Here is a 23,526-nt window from a genome sequence, read left to right as displayed (position 1 = left end):
CTTATTTCTGAGCATGAACACATTCTGGGTTACCCACCTTTAATGCAGACTCCAAGTGTATAAAAGCCTTTGTTTTCAGCCTCAACAACAGAAAAATTAGGAAGGATAATCAGAGTAAAAATGACATCCAGGAGATCATCCCTGAGCCAAACGTAGGCTGCAGATTATCTGGGGTTTGGGCCCTCCACGGCATCGCTTCCCATCTGTCAATGTGGCGGAAAAAGCAGCCAGCCGGGGCGGGAGGGGTGGCATGCAGACAGGAGATGCTCTGGGCTGGGTGGCGCCTCATCTATGTCCTGAGCCTCAGTCCAAGGGCCTTTCCTCTAGGCCAGGCCATTAGCGCCTCTTTCAAAAGCTGCTGCTTCCTCCCCCCCAAACACTTCACTAAAATCCTGATGCCACTATAGACACACCAGCCAGCTCACCCGGACGAAAGTGGGAGCTCAGGGCGCCACAGCAGTGCCACCAGGGGTCCCAGGCCTAGGCCTGGGCTCATTCGTCCACGGACTGGCCTTCACCAAAGACGAGTTTTAGCTTCTGGGAAAGAGGAGAGAGAGCACTATCCCCCCGGCCGCCCTTGTCGGTGAGCCCCATTGTGGGCTCCAGCTCGGAGGCCCACGGAGCAGGTCATCAGCCCTGGCCTGGGGTCGACCAGCCTCCGCCTGAACATCTAACACACCACTCACTCCTCACCAGGCTACTCGCTCCACTTTCTGTTTGGGGGGCAGCTGTAACAGAATCAGATGGTGTCTAATGTCCCTCCCAACTCCGAAGCCCAGTGATTTTCATGGTTAGAAAGGTCTTGGGTGGTTCGGACAGAAAGCTGCTCCCCAATCCTAGTTCTGACATCTGGACTTTGAAGTGTGTGTCTAATTCCCTTTCCCATGACGGCCTGGGGCGGAGGGGCACACTGTGCCCCACCCCCGGCCAGACCGTTACACTCTCCTGTTCTTCTTCAAGGGTTTCCGACCCTGAACCACCCTGGCATCCGAGCATGTCAGAGCCAGAAAGAATCTTAGAGATTGCTAAACTCCCCATTTTCCTAACTTGTCATCACCCCCAAGGAAATGCTAACGTAATTTTTTTCCATATTTTTAAGTTTAAAAATATGCTATTTTAGGTCAGCTCATTAAAATGTTTATAAAGTATAGTCTAATAATACAATCTTTAACAGTGGTTATTACATGCATAAATTCAACCCCCCACAATTAACAAGTGGTACATACTGTCCAATGTGGTTAATTAACGAGATAAGAAAAAACATGGTTTGTTAACACATTTTTAGATGTCCTGTATCAAGTTAGGCTGGAGGATCGAATTTACTTTATAACAATTTAATCAGAAGTCAAGGTGTAAAAATAGTCGAGTGGTACCCTCACAGCCTCAAGTTGGAAATTCTTATCTTTGATGCTCTGTACATTTAAAATTTTGCTTCTCAGAGAGAGGAGCTGTTGGGCTGGTTTATGCGCACTTCTCTGTGAGGTGTGGACAGTGTTCATTCCGGTGAATGGAAGTCCGCCTGGATGTGACTGTCACTTTCTGTTTCGAGTACCAGAGGCATCTTGAAGTGCTATATAAAAATTCTGGTCAAATGAATACAATCTGGTAATCATCATCTTCAGGCAAATTTGTAGAATTATTATTGTTATTACTATTTTAATTATCGTGTTCCTCCCTAACTCTGCCATATGTCTCCGGTCTCTAGTCCCGATTCATCATGGGTAAACTGAACAACAGAGAGACGATTAAGAAAAGCAAATTACAGCCACGAGGGAAAAACCACCCCTGCAGTCAGCAGTGTGCAGAGATAACACCCCACCCACCTGCTCGCACTCCTCACACCTTGCACACCAGGAGACCACCGGTCTGTGTCATGTGGAGGAGGAGAGATGGAATAAAGGTATTTATTGATTGATTAAAAACAGAGATGAAGTCAGATGCCATTCTAGCCATCTGAGAACCCCCAGAGTTTTATCGCAGAATCACAGGCTGGGAGAGGAGTCTTGCTCAACCACTGAGTGCCTCAGTGAACTTTCTAGTGACGACACTCAGGCCCACAGAAGAGAAGGATCTGCTGAGGTCACCTGGTCAGAGCAGAGCAGGGGCCAGTACCCAGCCTGCTGACTGAGCCTCTCTCCTCGTTGTGCGCCCCGCAGTGCTGGGCTGGCTCCAGAGCTCCCTGGAGGGTGCGGTGGGTCACAGGGTCAGGCAGGAGGAGATGGGAAACAGCTGCCACCCAACCAGACTTTGCCGTGTTTGCCTGGTCACCCCGCACAGCTCTCTTCCCGCAGGAGGTCCTTGGTGAATGTCCCTTGGAGGGATAAATGGTAACAGGGTCAGGATTTGTGCCCCGGCAGCTCTGACAGTCTGCATCCCGCCTGAGTAAGGGGATGGTGATCATGGTACAAGCGGACACTTGCAGGGTCTCAGCACCAAGGACTCTTCTGAGCACTTCAGGCAAAACAATGCAACGGCCAGCAGAAGTCAAGCCAGGTAGACGACCTCAGACACAAACGGTTGAGGCCAACACGCCCAAGAACGGAGCCACATCCTCCCACTTCGTGGCTCCTGCCCTTAAAGCCTTGTTCGTAAGCCCCAAAGGGAGGCCTAGAAGCAGACACCAATTCAGACAAGTGTAAACACAGCATTTACCCAGGCCAACTGGTCTCCCTGGGGACGTGCCTGCCCCGCAGGGCTCCCTGACTCTCATCCCAGCCCGTCAAACCTGACTTTTGTATTTTGAACAATGCAGGCTGTTCAATAAATAATGACCTGCCAGTGTTATCGCTGATTATTTGACTTCTAAACAGTTGGGGCAGGAGAGATAGTGTTTCTAAGTTGCAGGTGAACATCAGAAGGCAGGCTATAGCCGGGACCAGCAGCAAAACCACCCTGACCAGGGGCAACAGATCCTCTGTGACCCCGTCCTTACCCTCTCTGTCCTCAAAGCTAGTTTTTAGCAACAACTCTCAAATCAAAATAAGATGAACTGAAAACATACACATTAAATATTAACAGTTATTTCCAAAGGCTCGGAGTGGGGTGGGGGGTTCTGTGGGGAGTTTTTTCCTTCAGATTTTATAACTTTATCACCAGGAAACCAACATTTAAGAAATAAGCCCTGGCTGACTACCTCAAATGGTTGGAGCATTGTCCCAATACCCCAAGGTCATGGGTTTGATTCCCAGTCAATGCACATACAAGAAACAACCAATGAATAAATGAATAAATTTGTCTCCCCTCTTTTTCTCTCTCAAATCAATAAAATTTTTAAAAGAAATAAGAAGTATAGATTTATATATTTTACTGTATGTTTTACCTTAATAAAATTTACCCCAGAAGTAATAACAACAGGGACTGCATCCAACCCACTGCCGCCCCTCAACCCCCACCAAGAGCCACTGTCAGTTCCTGGGCAGACAAGGGATGAGAGGGAGGGGATGCACCCTCCAGGCCCCCCGGAGGTGGGGGTTCAGACCCTCTGAGTCCAGTGTGCCCCTCTGAGAAATGGGGATGTTACCACTGTTTCCAGTGGGCTGCTGTGCAGACAAAGGCAGAGCACAGGTGAGTCCCCCAGGCCCCACACCGCCCTCCACCTTGTCTTTGTCGTCATGTCATCGACATCATAGCTCTGATTAATGCACTTGAACTCCTCCATCCTCCACCCCCCGCCACGGGACCGTGTCAGCATCCACCTCAGGAAGGGATGGGCAAACCTGGTAACGGCTGCAAGCCCTCCCTCCCCAGGCCTCCTGCTCACAGGGACAGTGGCCCGCCTTCAGATGCAGGTGAAGGCACATCCGACTTGGGGCCAGGAAGGAGCCACTCACGCCTACGGAATTTTCTGGTTTGTGGCATTTTCTGGAGATGAAAGGGAGAAGGGGTAAGAGTGGCAGGAGGGAGTCCAGTGCTCCACAACCCCTGACTTCCTGAGCACACCAGCAGGTGAGGGGCACAAAGGAAAAGAGGCTGGTGGACCTTTGGGGGAAAATCCCGCTGTGACTGTCCATTGCCCAAGCACACAGCGAGTCACGGCCTGGTGGTAAAGGACCATTAGGCCTGGCCCTCCTCCCTCCCTCCGGTCTCAGGCAGGCGTCTTGGGCAGGTGGGCGGAGCGGTGTGGGCAGCAAAGGCACTCTACAAACAGACAGTGGGGGAGAACCTGGCACAGCTGGGAGGCGGGGCTCCCCTCCTGGCTTGGCCATCAGGCTGCTGCACAGCTCTGAGTGAGGCCCTTTCCTGGGCTTCATTTTCTCCTGTGCAAATGAGGGACTTGACATGGCCAAACCCCAAGGCTCCCCAAGCTCACACTTCTAAGACTCTCATGAGATATTAAGAGCTCCTTGTAACCAAGGAATCCATCAGCTGGTAAGACTTTGCCTGGTCCTACTCAAGCAGGAGGGAACAGGTGGGAGGCTGGGTCACAGTGGACTCTGTGGCTGGGAAGGAAGGCTCCGCTGAGCACTCAGGACAGCACGAAGGTCAGGAGCTCAATCTGACTGAATCATATTGGGATCCGAAGATCTGAACCAGAGTCCCCATTGCCCAGCTTACTGGCTGCGAGACCTCAGGAAAAGGCAGTCAGGTCCCAGTGCTTTACTTTCCTGTAAAATGGGTGACTGGAAACACATCCTAAGTGGACAATGGGGTGACACGGCATCTATTAAAACCCCTTAGCACACTTTCGAGCACATAGTAAGCTCTGAATGTCTGCTAGCTGCCATCATTCTAACCTCACTCTTATTACTGCTGCTGCTGTTGCTATGACAATGACCAGGGATGGGGGAGGCATGGGCCACTCACACCTACAGCCTCTGACCATAGCACGTCTCCTGTCTTCCTCACTGGCGGTCAGGCTGAAAACCATGGTCATCTGCACGCAGCTGCAAGAAGACAACAGGGGTTCCCAAAAGACAGCCACGTATCTGTTTGGAGTCCCCTCAACCCAGAACCAGCCCCCACTGGACAAAAAGGTCTACAATTTCAGGAAGCTTTTTTTTTACAGTTATCCCACTTTCCCCGCTTTATTCCCCTCCATGCTGCACACACCCTCCCACCCACATTCGTCCCCTGCCTCCTTAGTTCATATACCAGGGTCATACATATAAGTTGTCTTCTCCATTTCCTATACTATTCTTAACCTCCCCCTGTCTATTTTCTGCCTACTTATTCTCTGTACCTTTCCCCCATCTCTCTCCCACTCCCCCACTGATAACCCTCCATGTGATCTCCATTTCTGTGGTTCTGTTCCTGTTTTAGTTGTTTGTTTTTGTTTTTGTTTTTGTTTTTTTTTAGGTTCAGTTGTTAATAGCTGTGAGTTTGTTGTCATTTTACTGTTCATGTTTTTGATCTTCTTTTTCTTAGATAAGTCCCTTTAACATTTCATATAATAAGGGCTGGGTGATGATGAACTCCTTTAACTTGACCTTATCTGGAAAGTACTGTATCTGCCCTTTCATTCTAAATGGTAGATTTGCTGGATGGAGTCATCTTGGATGTAGGTCCTTGCCTTTCATGACTTTGAATACTTCTTTCCAACCTCTTCTTGCCAGTAAGGTTTCTTTTGAGAAATCAGCTGATAGTCTTATGGGAACTCCTTTGTAGGTAACTCTCCTTTTGTCTTGCTGTTTTTAAGATTCTCTCCTTATCTTGATCTTGGGTAATGTAATTATGACGTGCCTTGGTGTGTTCCTCCTTGGGTCCAACTTCTTTGAGACTCTCTGAGCTTCCTGGACTTCCTGGAAGTCTATTTCCTTTGCCAGATTGGGGAAGTTCTCCTTTATCATTTGTTCAAATAAGTTTTCAATTTCTTGGTCTTTCTTTTCTCCTTCTGGTACCCCTATGATTCGGATGTTGAAATGTTTAAAGATGTCCTGGAGGTTCCTAAGCCTCTCATTTTTTTTGAATTCTTGTTTCTTCATTTTGTTCTGATTGAATGTTTATTTCTTCCTTCTGTTCCAAACCGTTAATTTGAATCCAGTTTCCTTCCTATCACTGTTGGTTCCCTGTAGATTTTTCTTTATTTCACATAATGCCACCTTCATTGCTGCCTGGGTTTTTCCATGCAGTTTAAGTACCCAGTGAGTTCCTGAAGCATCCTGATAACCAGTGTTTTGAATTGTGTATCTGATAGATTGGCTAGCTCTTTGTCACTTAGTTGTATTTTTTCTGGAGCTTTGATCTGTTCTTTCATTTGCAGCATTTTTTTTTGTCTCGGTGCTCCTGTTACATATAAGGGGCGGAGCCTTAGGTGGTCACCAGGGCGGAGTAACCCAGGTCACTGCTGTGTTGTGGCTCTGTGTGTGGGGGAGGAGTTTGAAAGGGAACAGTGCTGCTTGCTCTGCTCTCTGCTGGTTTTCAGTCACTTCCCCAGGTGCCCACAATCAAATTGGGCCCTTCTGGAGCTGATTCCTGGGTAGGTGGGTTTGTGTACATTCTAGGACCCTGTGGGTCTCTCCAATGAACTCTTCTGTGAGGCTGGGAGTAGTTTCTCCTGCCGCCACCTCAACCCCCACAGGTGTTTTCAGTCAGAGGCTTTGAGGCTCTTGGTCTTGGGACCTTGGGTTATGTGGTCTGTCACGATCCCTAGTTGTTCCTTCTGATTTATCTGCATGTGAATGTGGGACAACCCAGTTGGCCAGCCATTGCCTTGCTGTGAGTCTTCTCTGCCCCTCCTATTAGTCTGGATGAATGTCTCTTCTTTAACTCCTTGGTTGTTGGACTTCCATACAGTTAGATTTCTATAAGTTCTGGCTGTTTTTGTTTCTAAGTTTGTTATTGTCCTTGTTTTGGTTGTGCAAGGAGGCACAGTGTGTCTACCTAAGCCTCCATCTTGTCCGGAAGCCAAATCAGGAAATTTGTACCTTCCTCTCCCCTCCTCTCTCTCTCTCTCACTCACAGGAATGCTTGCACATTCATGCACACATGCATGCACGAATGCACATACATGCACCCACAAGCCAGCAGTCTTCCATCTGTACCACAGAGAAGTCTACGGCTGAGTGGGGCAAGGCTGAGCAGGTCCCAGCTTCCCAGCTGCAGCTGAATATAGGGCTCAGAGCAAACTACACAAAACAAATGAAAAATGAACAAGCAAGCTAACCAGCAGCCACACAGCCAGTGGTAATGCAGGAAGACAATGGGCTCTTCCCAGGCCTGGCCACCAAATCCTGTGGCTGCTGAGACCAGGACTTGGAACCTTGCCTGGGCTGGGGGCGGGTGGTACAGTGATGGCCACATAGTGTTCTGGGCCAGGGCTGCTTGACCTGGATGAGGTCTTGCATGTGGTAGATTCCTCTCCATCCCCCACCTAGGGATCCAGAGTTACCATATCCTAGACACCAGCCGATACCTGGATCATAGAAGCCCAAGGCGGAGCTAGACTAGGAATTGATGGTCAAGGGTCAGTGGGCAGATACTCGACTTCGCTGCCCCGATTCGTGCTGCCTCCTCGACTGGCCACCCACTCCCTGCACTTTGGGTTCCCTGCCTCTCCAGTGGCGATGTTACCCTGTTTTGTTGTGTATGATGTACACCTACTTTTTTGGCCCAAACTTTTAGGAAAAAATCTTTTGTTTCAACTTTTTATTTATTTATATTTAGAAACAAAACCAATTATTGTATTCCAAGGTATTATTTTGCACATGTATATCATTATTTCTTGCTACAGTTATAATTTTAATGCATAAGCATAAATAAAAGAATTAAAAACACTTATATAGATACAGAATTAGTCCTCCCATATATAATGTGCATCCTTATTTTTACCTTAAAATTTTGGGCAAAAAGGTGTGCATTATACATGGCAAAATACAGTATATTAGCTTCGTGTATTCACTCAGTGTGGTCAGGGGTATGACAAGGACATGACTAGGTCAGGGAAGACAAGTGAACCAAAACTGCTTCCTGTGAAAAACGGACTCTCATTCCTTGGTCTGGGATGTGCATCTCACTTCTGCCTCTGTTTTCCTGACTAACCTTCTTGTGTTGGTTTCCTCAGCCTCAGAAAAGCTGTCCCTTCTTCCCCACCATCCTCTTTCCCTGTGCGTGCGACCAGCATGAAATTAGGGCCTGAGGATAACTGGGTTGCCCATTTCTTCTAAATTCCCACCCATTCCTTTTAGAGACCCTTCCTAATGAGCTTGCTCAGAACAAGAGATCCGTCTGTCAAGGTTCCACTCTGTCTCCTGCCTGAAGTCTTTCCAGGGTACCATAGATTAAACGGACTCTATCCCCACTAAACTCCAAGAGCTCTGTAAGCTGAACCATCATCTGCATTTCTCCTTGATCACACTGTGTAGTTAGCACTCTCTACCACCCATGGAACCTGGTACACTTCCTCAACTCATGTGCAAGGTATTTGAGAGCACGAACTGCTTCTTCTCGTCCACTGTAATTCTCACAGTACTTAACACAAAACTGAGCACCTACCTAGAGCCCCAAAATAGTTTATGATTGCTCACCAAAGTTGCCAGGTGTACCTGAATAAGGCAGTGCAGGAAGCTGTTAAGAATAAGGGAAGTAACAACAGCCACTCACTGCCGAGGGGCCCTTCGTAGATGCCCGGCACCGTGCAGCGGGGTTCACGTGCACCACCTCATCTGATCCTGATGACTCCATACAAGGTAAGCACTATTTAACTTCCCAGTTTACAAATGAAAATTAGAGACGATTTAAGTCGTTTGCCACAGATCACGCAACTAGTGAACAGAGAGCCCATCTGAGCCCAGGAGGTCTGATTCTGGGACCTAGCTTTGCACTGCATCCTACTTCCGACACCAAACGCAGGCACTCCATTGCGTGAACTGAGACAAACAAACCTGGGGAGGGAAGAAGCAGGAGAAAGCAAGTTATCTGAGGACAAACGAAGGGGCCCGACCAACAGCACATCTTTCACGACCAGTGAGTAGTCCTTGGCCTGTTTTACTGTCTCTGACACATCAGCATCTGGGCAGACCCACATGCCGTCACCAGCCTGCCGAGAAACAAAGCATTCTTGCTCTCAGAAGCCCCAGCTGCAACATTTTATGGTGCCATCTAAAAGCGCCCTATTTTCCAAGGTTACAGGAACACAGAAGAGCCACAGGATGTGTTTGGAGAGGGTTTTCCCAGTCTGACTCCACATGGGGCCAGCTACTGACCCAGGCCCTGGCCCCACTCCTGCACCATACTCCCAGAACCTTCTAGCAGGGCCCAACACAGAGCATTCACTGTCTTTTGCCACATCTCCTTTAACCTCAGCCTCCTTCTAGGCTCCCAACTGTCAGTTCAGCAAAACAGCTGCCTGAAGACCCTGCTGCCGAGGGCAGTCAGCCATCACAGAAGAAAAAGGGTCAGAGACCTGGGAGGGCTGGGGGTACCAGGGAAACCCATCTAAATCCCAGAAGCCCACTGGGCTTCATGCTGATTCCTCAAATACTCAGGATGGGTTGTGCTGGAGTTGCCATGGTGTCTGTGGAGTAGAAAGATCAGGCACTAAGACCTGCGACCTCTCCGGTCAGATGCGGTGTTTCATGGCGTCACACACACAGGTCACGGCAGCCAGACTTCTGGTGACAGGGCCTGCCCGGGAGTCTTTCTTGCTATCAGAGGGCACCGCGCTGGCCACGCAGAAGCAGAGAAGGGAAACGGTTCTCAGAAACAGAAAACCCTGGGGATGCTCAAAGAGAAAGAAAGAGAGGGCAAAGAGCCAAAATGTAAAGTGGGGTTTAGCAGAGAAAACATTGAGTAAACCCTCTGCACTTAAAATTAAACTTTGAACAATCCATAAACAAAGCTGAGGAAAGTTCTGGATGTTGAAACACTGGCCCCGATACAAGAAAGCAGCGTCCTGGCACAGAATCTCGTGGGACACAAGGGAGAAAGTCAGCCAAGTGAGGACACAGCAAGAGGAAGAAAGTGGCCCAGACGGGGCCGGACGTGGTCACGGCTCGGCGGGGGCACTGGAGGTGGCGTGAGAGGCCCGCCCTGCGTGTCCGCAGTCAGGCCCTCGAGTCCTGTCTGCTGAACTGCACGTCCTTCTCCTCAGTGTGGACTCGGTCAGCCTCTGCCAATAGCTGATGAGGTCCAGGGTCACAGAGCTCTTCCAGGCACAGACAGATGGGCACCTGGACCATGCAAACCAGCCCTCCTCGCTCTTTCAGTGACCAGCTTGGCCAGACTGACTTCTGCCAGCATGTCCCTGGTAACAATGGCAGCATTGCTGGAGCTGGAGAGGTGGGCAGAGGGCTGCAGACGCTGGGGCCCCCTCTCAGCACCAGCCCTCCTGGGGGGAGAACATGGGCCCCCACCAGGCTGGGAACACAGGCATGACAGTGTGCTGCTGACATCACATCTGGACGGGGGGAGGCCCCTTCCGTGGGATCGTTTCCCTTTTATGTTCCCAGTTTCTTTTAGTACGAGAATGAAAAGGAAACCTATAAAGGCAGGACAGACAAATAAGAGTTGGGTCCTGTGCCTCAGTAGCACAGGGGATCGTAGGGACAGACGGTGGTTCTTCTGTGGGGAGGGTGTCCCAGCCTCTGCCTTGGGGACAGAGGCTGTACAGTGCAGTGTCGGCCAAGGCTGAAAAGCTTTGGTGCCCTGAGTCCCGAACATTCCTGTGGAAGACTGGAGTTTCCATGAGACCCAGACTCTTCCGTCACTCTTCAGTACAAGTCACTCACAGACAAAGGAGCTTCTCAAACAAAGGAGCCGTCGGCCTGTGCTGGAACCCAGAGCTGCCTGCTGGGCAGGGAGCCAGGGTCAGACCCGGGAGTCAGACCCCGTCCCAGCTCTGCCGCTGAGCTGTCCCACTTCGGGCAAATTGGCTCCCATTCTGAGCCCCTTTTCTCAGTGTGATGTGAATAACGTCCAACTCAGTGAGACGACAAAGCCAAGCATCTAGCACAGTTTCTAGTACTCGGTAGGCGTCCAGCAGAAGGGTGCCCTGAGCTCCTGGGTCTGCAGACAGAGGCACATGTGGTGGGAGGGGCCCGGGAGGCTCTGTCAGAACGGGGCTGGAGGACGGATAGCCACGACTTAGCGCTGCCCCTCCGTGTAAAAGGAGTTCTTACCCAGTTGCTCACGTGCACGTCGGTAGCACTGACAGAGCCCCTTCTCCTGTATTATTATTACTGTTTAAATAGCCCTGTTAGGTAGGCATCATGGTCCCCATCTTACAACTGGGAAAATCAAAGCTAAGGAAGGTTAAACGACTTACCTTTAGATCCCGAACCCTCTGGCCTTCCGATCCTTCACCCAGGGCCCTTTCTGCCCCCACCCTGGAATAGTCAGCCATGGAATACACGCTTCCCGAAAGTCGACCAGGTTCCAGGCGCTGGAAGCCCACTCGGACTCGTCCTGAGAGAACTGGCCTGTTCCAAGCCAGACACACGTGGATCCCTCGTGGTTCGTGGAGCATCCCCAGAACAGAGCCCCTGGGCATCACACTGTCACCTGCACACGCTGACTGAGAACTACTGAGGGCCAGCACCGGTTGTATGATATGAGGCACCGTCTGCCTGCCAGGCCCTTCTAGTCTCACGGGGTCGGGGAGGTGAAGTCACGGGAAACATCTGAGGGAGGAGGAAAGCCACCCAGAGAGCCAGCGGTTCCCTACCCGGCCACGTATCAGAGCCACCCGGAGGGCCTTTACAGCATTCCGGCGCCTGGACCCGCCTCTCAGAGATGGTGATGTACTCGGTGTAGGGTGGTCCCAAATCAGAGTGTTTTACAAATCTCCCCAGGCTGGGCTGGCATAACACCAGGTCAAGAGCCCACGTGCACGGCCCTGCCAATCAGAGTGTGGTTTGCCAATGGGCAGTTAGTTACCCAGCAGGTTTTCAGAAATGCAGAATCCCAGGCCCTATCTGGGCCTACTGGTTCTGCATCTGCACTTTAACAAGGCCCCAGGTGATTCCAGCACACGTGGAGGATGGAAAAGGACACCAGAGTCAGCTAGAGAAGTCCCTCCCTGGCCCCAGGTGGGAGACGCAGACCACCTGCCACTCAGTGCACATTCCTTGAGAGGACAGCAGGGGGCTCAGGTGACTGTGGGGAACCAGGTCACCACGGTCTGCTTCTCGTCTCCTTCAGAGCTGTACCTGGGCACCATGAACAGGAATTGCTGGAGTCCCAACAAGCCCCTTCTGTGACTTCTAGGAGGAAGTCTGAGAGCTAGACCCTGCCACCATTTAAGTGACAAGAAGAAAAAGGAGTTTCTTTCCCTTCCACCCAGTCCCCTGGCCCCCTTCCGGGGTGCTCCTCACCACAGAGAAGGCGAGCCCAGGACAGCGCCACTTCAGCACCCCCTCCCCTCAGCGCGGCAGCGAGCTGCCTGACCCACCATAAAGGCCGCGCTGTCCCTGCCGGCACGGAGGTGGCTGGTACCAGCTGAGCATCATGGAGGAGGGAATCCTCGGGAGGCCAGACAGAGACGCACACATAATCTAACCCCTCAAGCACATTGCACCCCACCCCCGCTCCGTATCCCAGCTACCACCTCTTTGTTTCTATCAGTCGTGAATGTGTGTGTGTCATTCTTCACACACGCCTGCCTTGGCTCTCCCATTAGCCGGAGAGCAAGCGTCCTTGGCTCCTCCTTTGTCACTGTCCACAGCGCCCAGTGCGGAGACTTACACCCAGCAGGGGCTCCATAAACGTTCCTTGTGTTCACGTGCACATGCTTCCCGGGAGTCAGAGCCGCGGCTCCAGGCTGACAAAGAGCTGCTCACAAGCAGGTGTTTATTAAGGATTACTATCAGCACGCTGAGATTCTACAGGAGGAAACAAGAAAACCATATGACATGGCTTCAACAAGCACACACTCTAGTTTAGGAAATCAGATTTATACGTGGGAAACCACAGCCAGAGACCAAGGAAACCAAGCATGTTCATGACAAGGTCAGGAAGGCCTACGGGCACCGGCATGTGCCAGCACAATGGATGCTTCCTGCTCCTGTCTTTTGACAGGTTATTATGACTTACTTACTGATTGTCATTTTAAAGCATCCCCTAAGCACCTCTACTACTTACTCAGCCCCCATCCTGGGACATGTCCACTACACCAGTAAATAGGATGTAAAGACGCCTACAGTCAGAAGGGGACATGTGTGAAGACTGGACCGGACACCCACCCAACACCACGGGACGTCATCTGTGCGCCACTTCGCCCCAGAGCCCCACTTCCTGGGCCATCTACACTGCATTTCTCGCCCATTCAAGGCTCCGAAACGTCTTGGCTCGGGTCCTGGTACCGCAGCCAGAATTCAAGGAGCCTGCTCTCTGCCCTTGACAAGAAAACTGCAGTGTGTCGTGGATGGTTGTTGTCACTGTGGTGATGAAAAATGAAAGTCATGGCAAAACTCACAGGCACACACAGATTTTCAGCTCAGAGTCAGCGTGGGGTTCCCTAGCAATGCTCAAACTCGCCCCTTTCCAAAGTCTCCTGACTCCGCACCACAGAGTGCTGGGTATGAGGGACCAGAGAGCAAGGGCAGATGGCAACAGTCAATATTCTGACTGTGAGGCTGTACAGTACAGCACAGCATCCACTAGCCGCACATGGCTATTTAAATTAAATTTAAATAGAAATTCAACTCTCAGTCACATTAGCTACATTTCAAGTGCTCAGTGGCCACAGGTGTGGCTAGTGCCACCATGTGGGACGGCACAGGGACAGAATGTGTCCACCATCACAGAATGCCCTGCTGGACAGCACTGATACTGAACATCCACACGTGTTATTTGAAATAGTTCGTAGGGTCTTCTGGGAACTTCTGTACTCTCTCCATGTTCGCCGGAGAGGTTTCAAGTACTCTGAAATGCCGAGTAGGAGTGCATTTTTCACCATGAAAGACTCCATGTGCTAAGATTCTCAGGGAAACAGAAAGACTCTCAGACAAAACCTGCAGGGCTGCAGACAGGGCCGTTTTGCAGGGACAGGTGCACACATGCCTCCCCCAGCCCGCAGGTTTGCCTCCATCACAAGGACTGTGAAGTCAGAGGCTGTAAACCAGTTTGTGCCAGGAAGGGCACATGCAACTAGTCCTTGACAGAACTGTTTTCTGGATTCCTCTGGGTGGTTCTGAACCTTCCCTGGCGTTACCTTCCAGCCTGGGAGGAAAGTCTTTCACAGGGCAGGTCAGCACCCTGGACAGCAACAAGCTCCCTACTGGGGGCCCAAAAGAAAGCTCCAGCAGTCCCCTTTTCCCCAAACCCCCTGCAGAAGGAATGATTCCCAGACACCACCAGGTGCCTGCGAAGGGATTTCCCATTCACATCTCCTAACACCACAACCAGCGCAAGGGCAAGCTCAGCTGAGAAGCTTTAAGCACTCCTCACCAACTCCATGAAAAAGACCAGTGCCTCTGTCAGTCAGGATTCTCTGCAGTTCCTGACCCTGCCGGTCCCTCCAGCCACACCTCCCACTGCTCCAGCCTGGCCTATCCAATGGCTGGCCACAGCTGCCCTCCTCTACACCCTTCATTAGGCTCCCTCCCCCCACCAGAACTACCCAACTCCCCATCATTGCCAATTCAAGTCCTACCCATTCCTAGAGACCCAAACCAGCCCCTGTTTTCTTCTAAATCTTCCCAAAGGACTTTACATTGACTTCCTCTCTTCTCTGACATCCCAAAGCACTTCTAGTTTAATGATGCTTTAGGGAACTTCATTACCTATTACCTTGTGTAATTACTAGGTTCAGATGCAGTTTTCTAAAGTTCCTGGTGGTCCAGGGTGTGGGAGGACTAGCTCTGCCACCATTAGCCACGCAGCCCACAAGCAGGTCACATCACCCTTTGGAGTCTGTTTCTTGATCAATAAAATCATGATCTTGGACGAAACCAACTCGAACAATCTAGGAGCCAAGGATTCTCTCAAACAAGTTGCCTAGATGGGTGCTGTGCACGGAGCAGAGGCATCAAAGCTGCAGGTGAAACGAACACTAGGTAGAACCGACCCGCAGCACAGCCCAGGACTGGGGCCAGCCGGGACCCTGGGTCACCTCCCAGCATGAGTCACCAAGGCTTCCATTCCACCGTGTGATGATGAGAGAGATCCAGTTTCTGTCCTCACCTGCGTCAGCACAGGAAAACTGCCTGTGGCCTCAGAGGCATTTTCCTTCACAAAGAACATGTCACCTGCGGCATGTGGAAAAACACCACACAGTGGGTGTCAGAGCCGGGGCATCGTCACCGTGTCTCTCGTGCAAACACGCGAACGGGCCGGCCGACACCTGGCAGCAGTGCACCAGCTTCACCAGCGATGACGCAGAAGCCCAGGCAGATGATGGAGAGTAACAAAAAGCATAATCTTTGTGGTACCCAGAAATAAAATTCTGGCTAGTCTCATGGGCCAAGAAGTTACAAAGCACAGGGATCGATGAATTAAATTTCAGCTTAATATTACACTTCTTGTCAACAATGATAGTTATAATACCTGTCCATGTTTAAAATCCTATTCTCAGAGCATTCAGCTTATGAATATACACACAACAAGGAGCACACTGGGACCTAGAAATGTTTGATAACGTTTGTGTTACAAAGATCAAATTAAAACCAGAGTCTAGTCAGAATAATTTCACACACAAACCTGCACATGCAGCCCTGGCGGGTGTGGCTCCGTGGACTGAGTTCCAGCCTATGAACCGAAAGGTGGCTGGTTCAATTCCCAGTCAGGGCACATGCGCCAAGTCCCCAGTTGGAGGTGTGCAAGAGGCAACCAGTCTGTGTTTTTCTTTCTCTCTTTCTCCTTCCCTTCTCTCTCTAAAAATAAACAAATAAAATCTTTTTTAAAAACCCTACACATGTATGCACACAGTGCACACCAGAGAACTCTTAGCAATATAAAGAGATGAGTTAAGAAACTCACTGACCCTGGAACTGGAAGTTCCACTGATCACTCACTTGCACAAAATGCTACTGCCCAAGCAAAGTGGCCAACATCCATAAAGAAGGGGAAAGTCCTTGGAGTTGCTCTGCTATCCACTCACTCTCACCCCACAGAGTCACAAGATCTGTGGACAGAACTTAGCATCTGGTCAACCCACCCCAGGTGGCCTAACTGGATCCAGGACAGTGAGCTCAGCATGACGGCCAGAACAGTCCTGTCCCAGACCCTTCACCAAGCTGGCCACCCGAAGTGCTGCTCAAAGAAGGAAAGCGGGGAGACCCCAGTACAACCAGGGCAGAAAAGTAAAGACTCCAGTGCCCAGGTGCCTCTATGATTATGCCTGAATATACTGCTACAATCCTGTCCACACTTACTAAATTACATGCACCCGCCCCCCAAGCCATATCATTTATTCATCGAAATTCAAAGATCCCCTGCACATTCCTGCCTTTGCACCTGCTCTTCCTCCAGCCATTCTGATGATTAAATCTCCAAGGCTGCATGTCTCAAGACCCACCTCAAGTACTTTCTCTTACAAGAATCTTCCACATGGCCCAAACACAACATAATCTGTCAATCCTCTGGCATTTACTGTCTGGAATTAGCAAATGTTTCTTATATTTGAACATATGTCTCTGACCTCCTTTACGGCAGAGACAGGGTCCCACAGCCTCCACATAGCTCCAGACAGGGGCCCTTACTCACACAGCAGGTGCTCAGTGAATGCTTGGTGATGATGGTGGGAATGATCAAACCTTCTCCAGAGGGTCAGCTGCCACCCAAGGGCAGAACTGGGTACGAAACTCAGTGCACGGGCTGGGTGGGACAGACAGAAACGTCCCCAAAGAGCACCCACCGGGGCGACAGTAGCTGACACAGCCTTCTGCCAGCTCTGAGTTGGAAATCCTCTCTTCCTACCCCTGAGCTGCGGATCCCAGGCTGTTTATCTCGTTAACCCTGTGTATTGTGATCCCCGTAAGAGGTTCAGAAGCCCTCCAAGCCCCTCTCTAATTAAATTCATTAAAACAGATTGGGGTTTTCCTTCTGCATCTCAGAAAAATTAACAACACGATTAGCATCACAATGATGGGGAGAAGGGCTGCCGGGGAGGGGCTGGCCCAGCCAGGCAGGGGAAGAGTGAGGAGGAGCAGGTGAAGGAGGAGAAAGCAGATGCTCCAACAGCTGCCTCCCAGAGGAGGGGAGCTGCAGGAGGCAGAGGGGATGGGAACAGCCCCAGGGGGCGACCGCACCTGGCCCCAGGCACTGCGACTTTCTCACGGCTTGGCGTTAGGGAGAGGAAAGATGGGACAAGAAATTAACCAATGATATCACTTCCAGAGACATGGGCTTCTGGGACAAGAGGCTTTCAGCAACCTTTTAGTTTTATAAAGAAACACATTCCAGCTGTTCACGATGGGGCCGGAAGTAGAACACAGGCCCTCATGTTCTGAGGGGTCCTCAGAAGATGGGGCTGGGCATCTCTGTCCTCAGGCCCTTTCCCAGTTCAGCTAGGGGTGTTTGTTGAGACCTCTGCTCAGGTGTATGTCCTCCAAGGATCTCCCCTGCGCACCGCTAACCACCCCCATCTGGACTTTCCTAATGACCCCCACTGACTCGGACCTCCCCAGGACCCGGGGAGAGCAGACAGATATGGCAGGTCACTTCTTTCCCAGAGCACCTGAACCCACCAAAAGTTTGCTAAGACACGTGGTGGGTTCCCTCATCCAGAACGCCCTCCTCTTCCCTCCATATCAAAATTCTACCGGCCTGCAAGGCGCGGCTCCATTCCTGCCTCCTCCGTGGACAGCAGCATGGGATGAGCATTTCCTGCCTGCGTGGTTCTGTGCTGGGACCTTCAGTACCTTGTCACATTCAATTCTTGTATCTCTGCACGGTTCGAATTAATATCCCCACTTTACAGACTGGGAAATTACAGCTCCTCAGCTAGTAAGTAGAAGAACCAAAGTTTGAATGTAGGTGCGTCTGACCTCAAAGGTAAGTCGTTTCTAGGAGGCCCTGTCACCTCCCTGGCTCCAACAGCCATGCTGAGGGATTATTCCTGCCTTTGAAATCCTACTGTCCAGGGTCTGAAGACTTAATTAGACGATGTCCTGTATTATGCCCAAGGGGTTGCACACGTTTCTGTCTTCTCTCCCCTATCTGAAAGCACAAACCACATTTCTGTATCCCTCACAAGGACATAGCAGGCCTTCAAAAATGCATGCTAACTGAGCCAACAGAGTTTTCCAGAGAGTCTTGTGCAAGTAGATAAAGAACATTCTGGTTCTTACTTTTCCACCAGGGGGGGAAGCTCAGTACAATACATTAGGGTAGGAGTTTTGACGTCAAACAAATATAGGTTCAAAGTCTAGCTTCGAAACTCACCTGTTCTATACTCCTAAACAAGTGACATCTGCTCCAAGTCCATTTCTTTATCTGTAAAACCAGTGTCCTAACAGTATCTCTTCATGTGGGGTTAACCCCTATGAACATTAAATGAGATGATGTATACAAAGCACAGCCGGGTGCCTAGCATGTACAACAGTAAGCACTCTTTAATGATAACTATTGCACTATGCCACTTTATTTTTCCTGGCTTGCCTCGAGACCTAATAAAAGGAGGATGGCTAGAGAGTTCTCTAGCTGGCTGGCACAATCTGACCGACGCGCCCAGTCAGAAAAGCTGCAGAAGTGCCTGCTCGAGCACCCACCCAACACAGCCATTAGCTCCCAGAGCCGTCCCCTGTGGCCACAAGGACCAGGCCATAAGCATCTGGTATCGGCCCTTGCAGCCAGGTCTCAGTCTTAGCGGGGCGTTTTGAGTCAATGCTGAAAACTTTAACATCAAGCTAGCCAAAGCCAGGGTTTATCTGAAGAGTTTGGGGCAAACGCTCCAGTCCTGCTGTCCACCGTGACCCCTTGGCCAGGCTCCTCCAGTGACAGGAACCACCTGACCTCTGTTATTTTGGGCCCTTTACCATGTCTGTTACCACGTATTGACTTAATCTGTCACTTCTGTATCTCCAACTTGGCTTACACGCCCAACATCCTGGGATGTTCCCAAAAACATGGTTCCAGGGATGTTCCTGGGATGTTCCCAAAGGTTGAGGACACACTAATGAAATGAACTTACTTAGAAGAGGAGGGGGTCCTGAGAAGATGGGGCTGGGTGTCTCTGTCCACAGGCCCTTTCCCAGTTCCACCAGCGGTGCTAGTGGTGGCCTCTGCTTAGGTATACACCTCCTGAGGATCTCCCCTGTGCACCGTGAACGCATCTGGACTTCTCTGATGACCCCACCTGACTCTGACCTCCCAGATTCCAAGACCCTTCCACCCACATCGGAGCTCGCAAATTTCCATCCACCTTGTTTCTGAGCACCCACCTGCCCCTGACTTGCTATTTCCCCATCAGATAGGAGCTTCCCAAAGCAGACACTGGGCCTCTTTCCTCTGACTTAGACTGGCATGCTAAGCATATCCTGGCCACACTTTGCCCTTCAAATACAAGTACTTAGGAAACAGGAATGGGTGAGTCGAACAGCCTCAATCTCATCCTAGAGTTCCCTGTGGGTGCCCCCAGCAGGGTGCAACTACACCAAGAACCCCCTCTCCACCCCCTAACGTCTTTCGTCTCACCTCCTCCATCACCCTTTTCCTCATGGTCCACTTCAGAGCCAGCCCTGACCCCACCACTCAGGAAAGCACCAACCCAGCCCCCCTCATAGCTGTGGGGGAGAGGGCCCTGCGCCAGTCCACAGCCCTGTCCACCCTGGTCAGACATGCTCGCTCAAGCTTATCTGGGTTACTTTTCTGAGGACTTGCTTCTCTTTCCTTTGCACTGGAAGCTCTGAGGGATCAAACCCATTTTGCTTTTTTTGCCTCTAGGATCCCACCACCCGGCAGAGCAGCCCGTTGTAGGGGTTAATTAGTGTTTGTTAAAGGAATAAGTGTGTAACCAGCCCCAAGTTCCTCTCACTTCCTTCTCCCCTCCTCCCAGGGGACAGACAGAAGACTGGACTTCTCTGCCGCTTCCTTTCTGGTTTTCTAAGGATTTCTATTCCTAAAGACTAAGTGACGATCCGCCCACCCCAGCCCTGGGATGGTTTTGGAAGAGAGCGGTGATGGGGACGGAAACAAGCAGCAACGCCCCGGCGACGGGAGCCTTGGAAGCCTGCCCTCCATCACTGCAGGAGCAGGACCTCTTCTGTGCCTCCGCCCCCTCAGCCATCCAGAGCAGACCCCGCCCCCAGATACCAGCCGCCTCCTCAACGTGTCCCCGAAAGAACCAGCACTGCGACCCAGCCCGTCGGCCCACGGGGAGCTCTCTGGAGAGAGCTGGCTCCTTTTGTGTGCCCCCGTGTGTCTCTGTGTAGCCTTCCTGAGGTCAAACAAGGCATGCGGGCTGGGAGTCATTTCACGAAACTAGGAAATGTGTACATTGTTATCAGAATCCCCCACTTAACCTGAGCCCCAATCAGACATTTCAATGGCAGAACCTTAATCCAATCAGCGCTCGAGGATGGCTCCAGGTGATGCCTCCTCCCGGACCAGCTTCCTGCCCCACCCCCATTCTAAGGCAGGGGGCACAGAAGAGCGGCAAAGCAGGGGCAGCTAGTCCCCCAGCAGAATGCCCCTCTGCCAGGTACTGCCTGAGTCTGCTTTGGAGCCGTGACACAGGAGTGGGACTCAGATTTGTGAAGTGAGGAAGCCTGGCTGAGAATGGATCGCAATTTGCTCCTAACCTCTGATTTAAGCCTCAGGGTTTTAACTAAGGTCCCTAAGGCAGGAATTGGGGTGTTTCACAGGGCAAACACAATTTGTGGGGGTACATGCAGGTGTCCCTTTCCTCATTTGTGTTATTCTCACCCCCCCTCTACACACACACACACACACACACACACACACCCTTCAGCTGAATCCAAAGACAAGAGGGAGAAATTACTCTCGCAGAAGTGCCAGCTCAGTCAAAACAAAAGATAGGAAGTACGAGATGTGCAGCAGACCCCCATCCCACCCCCAACTCATCTCCTTCAATTCTTCCTGCAAAGCAATTCCACCAGATCCATGCACCCCCAACCCAGGGGGAGGACGTTTCTACCTTCCTTCTTCTCCCTGCCCCTCACTCCCACAGCTGGTACAGTCCCTCTCCCCAGGGGATCCCCCTTCCACACATATTTTCCCTGGGCTTCTCCCACTTACGTCTCAAGTTTGGCGGGTTCTGAACTTGCCAGTCTCTGGCTCCATTCAAACAAGCCAACCCCTACCCTGCAAGTCTGCCCTTGCTGGAGGTTTGATTAAGGCCAGCAGGGCTCACCACAGCTCCAAGAGTCGAGAAGACGCACCAGGCCCTCATCCCAGGGAGAGGACAGGCAGCAAAGAGGCACTGTCATGCACCCCTCCAGGCTGAGGGAGAAGGCATCTCCACCCGACACACTTGCACACCGCTGCCAAATGCCCAGAAGGAACCAGGAGCCGGACCTGGCTCAGGCGGGCAGGAGAGGGGCTGCCATGGGGACCAGAGTCTCGGTGATTCAGCACTCTGCCCACTCTCAGCCCAGCCCATTGGCCACACTCTTGGCAGCTCTTAATGCCAAAGTGCTGACTCGGAAGCTGAGGAAGAATCTTTCTAAAATCCCAAATTCTCCAACCCTCCAGTGGGGCTCCTCATCCACGCCTGTGCACCCCAGGGCTCAGAGCAACACCAGCAAGCGGCTACTCAGCCATTCCTCAGACCCCAGCTCTTCCCCATCCTAGTTTCCTTATGCCAAGCACCCCCTCCCCCAGTCCCTCTAGGACACAAACCTCAACCACTAAGGGAAAGGGAACAGAAGAGGGGCCTACCAACCCCATGCACCCTTTGCCCCCAAACCATGAACAAGATCGCACATGTAGAAAGGGGTTATAAGCAGCAACAGTGAGTACATGGGGCCTGCAGAGCCGGAGGCCTCCCAAAGCAGGGGCTCAGTACAAGCCCTGTGGCTACAGGCATCACCAAGAAGGGCAGGTGGGGAAGGTGATGGAGGGCAGGCCAGATAACAGCCAAAGAGGAGAAGATGGGGCTCTCGAGAGGGGCTATGAGGCATCTGGGAAGGGGCTGGGACAGGGTGTGCAGAGGGGACCTGGAGAGGACTGTGGGGGAGCTGATGGAGGGACAAGAACAGAGTCCCCGGGGAGGGGGGAGAGCAGGGGAGGGCAGGCAGAGGGGCTGGTGATGTACGGGGTAGGTAAGATAGAAGGGACGGGGTGATACAAAGTGGATGTGGAAGTAAACAGAGGTATCAGGGCACGGCTCACCGAGACAGGGGCAGAAGGAAAGGGGAAAGAGGGTAAGGACTCGGAAAGGGGGGAGGGATGCAGCCAATGAGACAGAAAGGGTGTGGGGTGTGCAGAGGGGTCGGGAGTGGGATGCACATATGCACAGAACAGAATGGGTTCAGAGCAGGTGACTGTGTGGAGAGAAAGGTCGGGATGTGGACGGAGGGGGATGGGGACAGGACCAGGGACAGAAAGGGGAGGGCGGGAAAAAGGGGGTAGTCAGTAATTAGGTTTCCGTGATCCCCTAGTGCCCCCACATCCATCTTTCTGGTGTCCGAGCTCGCCTACCTCCAAGGGCTGGGTTCCGACCCTGAGCGCAGTCCCTGCTGTCGGCTGCCGGCGCTGCCACTACCCCGGCGTTCCCTGCAGCGCCTCTTGCCGCCAGCCGCCGCATTAGGGCAGAGACCAGCCGGCGCGCGTCCCCGGCAGCGGCGCGCCCCCAACACCTTGCGTGCGCGCCCTCGTGCCACTCCCTTCGCAAGCAGAGCGGGGACCCGGACGCAGCCGGGGGAGGGAGGGATGCTCCAGCGCGGCCCCGCCCAGCGCGTCGGGGGACAGTTCGCAGGTCCTGGACCGGAAAGGCCCCCATCTTTCTCTTCTTACGGACCCACGACCTCTCGGAGGACTGGCTTTGAGAATGATGTTAATTGGCGCCCGTTTCCGTTCGCTGAGCGCCTACTACGTGCCAAGCGCACGGGAGGAAACATGCTGAAGCCCCAGCGATTCACAAGATTGTCCTTTGTATGCGCCACCGTCAGACTGACTTCTTGGGGGTGGAAATTTGCCTTCTGAGGGTGACCTGCTTGTGGTAGACTCTCCAGGAACTGTTGTTGAAGAGTCGTTGGATCCCACCTGGAGATGTGAGGGAGGTCGTGATACCTGGGGGGTGGGGTGGGCAGAGTGTCTTATAAAAATGGGACGTGCCCTCTGCCCTGAGGGGGTTCAGATCTCGTCCCTGTATTTGGGTTAGTTGGAAGAAGCCAAGGCCTGGGAGACAGACAGGAGATCCGCGTGCTTCTCCTGGCTGGGTGACTGACCTCTCACATGGGCCAGACACTTCTCTGTGAGCCTCAGTTTCCTCAGCTGAGCAATACAGAGTTGATTAGGTTATCCCTTCTGGTCCCTTCTAGCTCAGACATGGAGAATGCACTAGGATCGGGCTAATATGCACCGGCCAAGACCTGAGCTCACTTATGACCCAAATCAGTGAAAAAACCTGGATTGGAGTAGAATTTTAGGCTTGGAGGAGCACTTGGAAGTCCAGCTCCCTATCCCAAACCACAGTTTCCTCAGCAGCCTCCCTCTGAGGTCCCATTCAAGGCTTCCTTCTCAGCTCAC

At 51.8% G+C, this 23,526-nt stretch overlaps 1 protein-coding gene across 16 annotated transcripts in view; it reads right to left on the bottom strand.

Moving 5' to 3' along the window:
• Positions 1-22,592, bottom strand: part of NFASC (neurofascin) — a 194,015-nt gene extending 171,423 nt beyond the window's left edge. For 15 of the 16 annotated variants that reach the window (XM_045841370.1, XM_045841377.1, XM_045841380.1 and 12 more), the window contains exons 1-2: positions 22,477-22,573; positions 12,619-12,755 (exon numbers count right to left, since the gene is read on the bottom strand). The gene's annotated coding sequence lies outside the window, so the exon portion shown is untranslated. Of the gene's footprint in view, positions 1-12,618; positions 12,756-22,476 lie in introns of all 16 variants that reach the window. The other variant, XM_045841371.1, reaches the window with a different exon arrangement.
• Positions 22,593-23,526: the final 934 nt, after the last annotated feature.

This window comes from Phyllostomus hastatus, unplaced genomic scaffold (genome assembly GCF_019186645.2).
Source record: "Phyllostomus hastatus isolate PE091 unplaced genomic scaffold, TTU_PhHast_1.1 phas_contig_36, whole genome shotgun sequence".
Taxonomy (NCBI): domain Eukaryota; kingdom Metazoa; phylum Chordata; class Mammalia; order Chiroptera; family Phyllostomidae; genus Phyllostomus; species Phyllostomus hastatus.
Note: the sequence above shows the minus strand (reverse complement) of the source record. Positions and strands in the feature narration are given on the sequence as shown.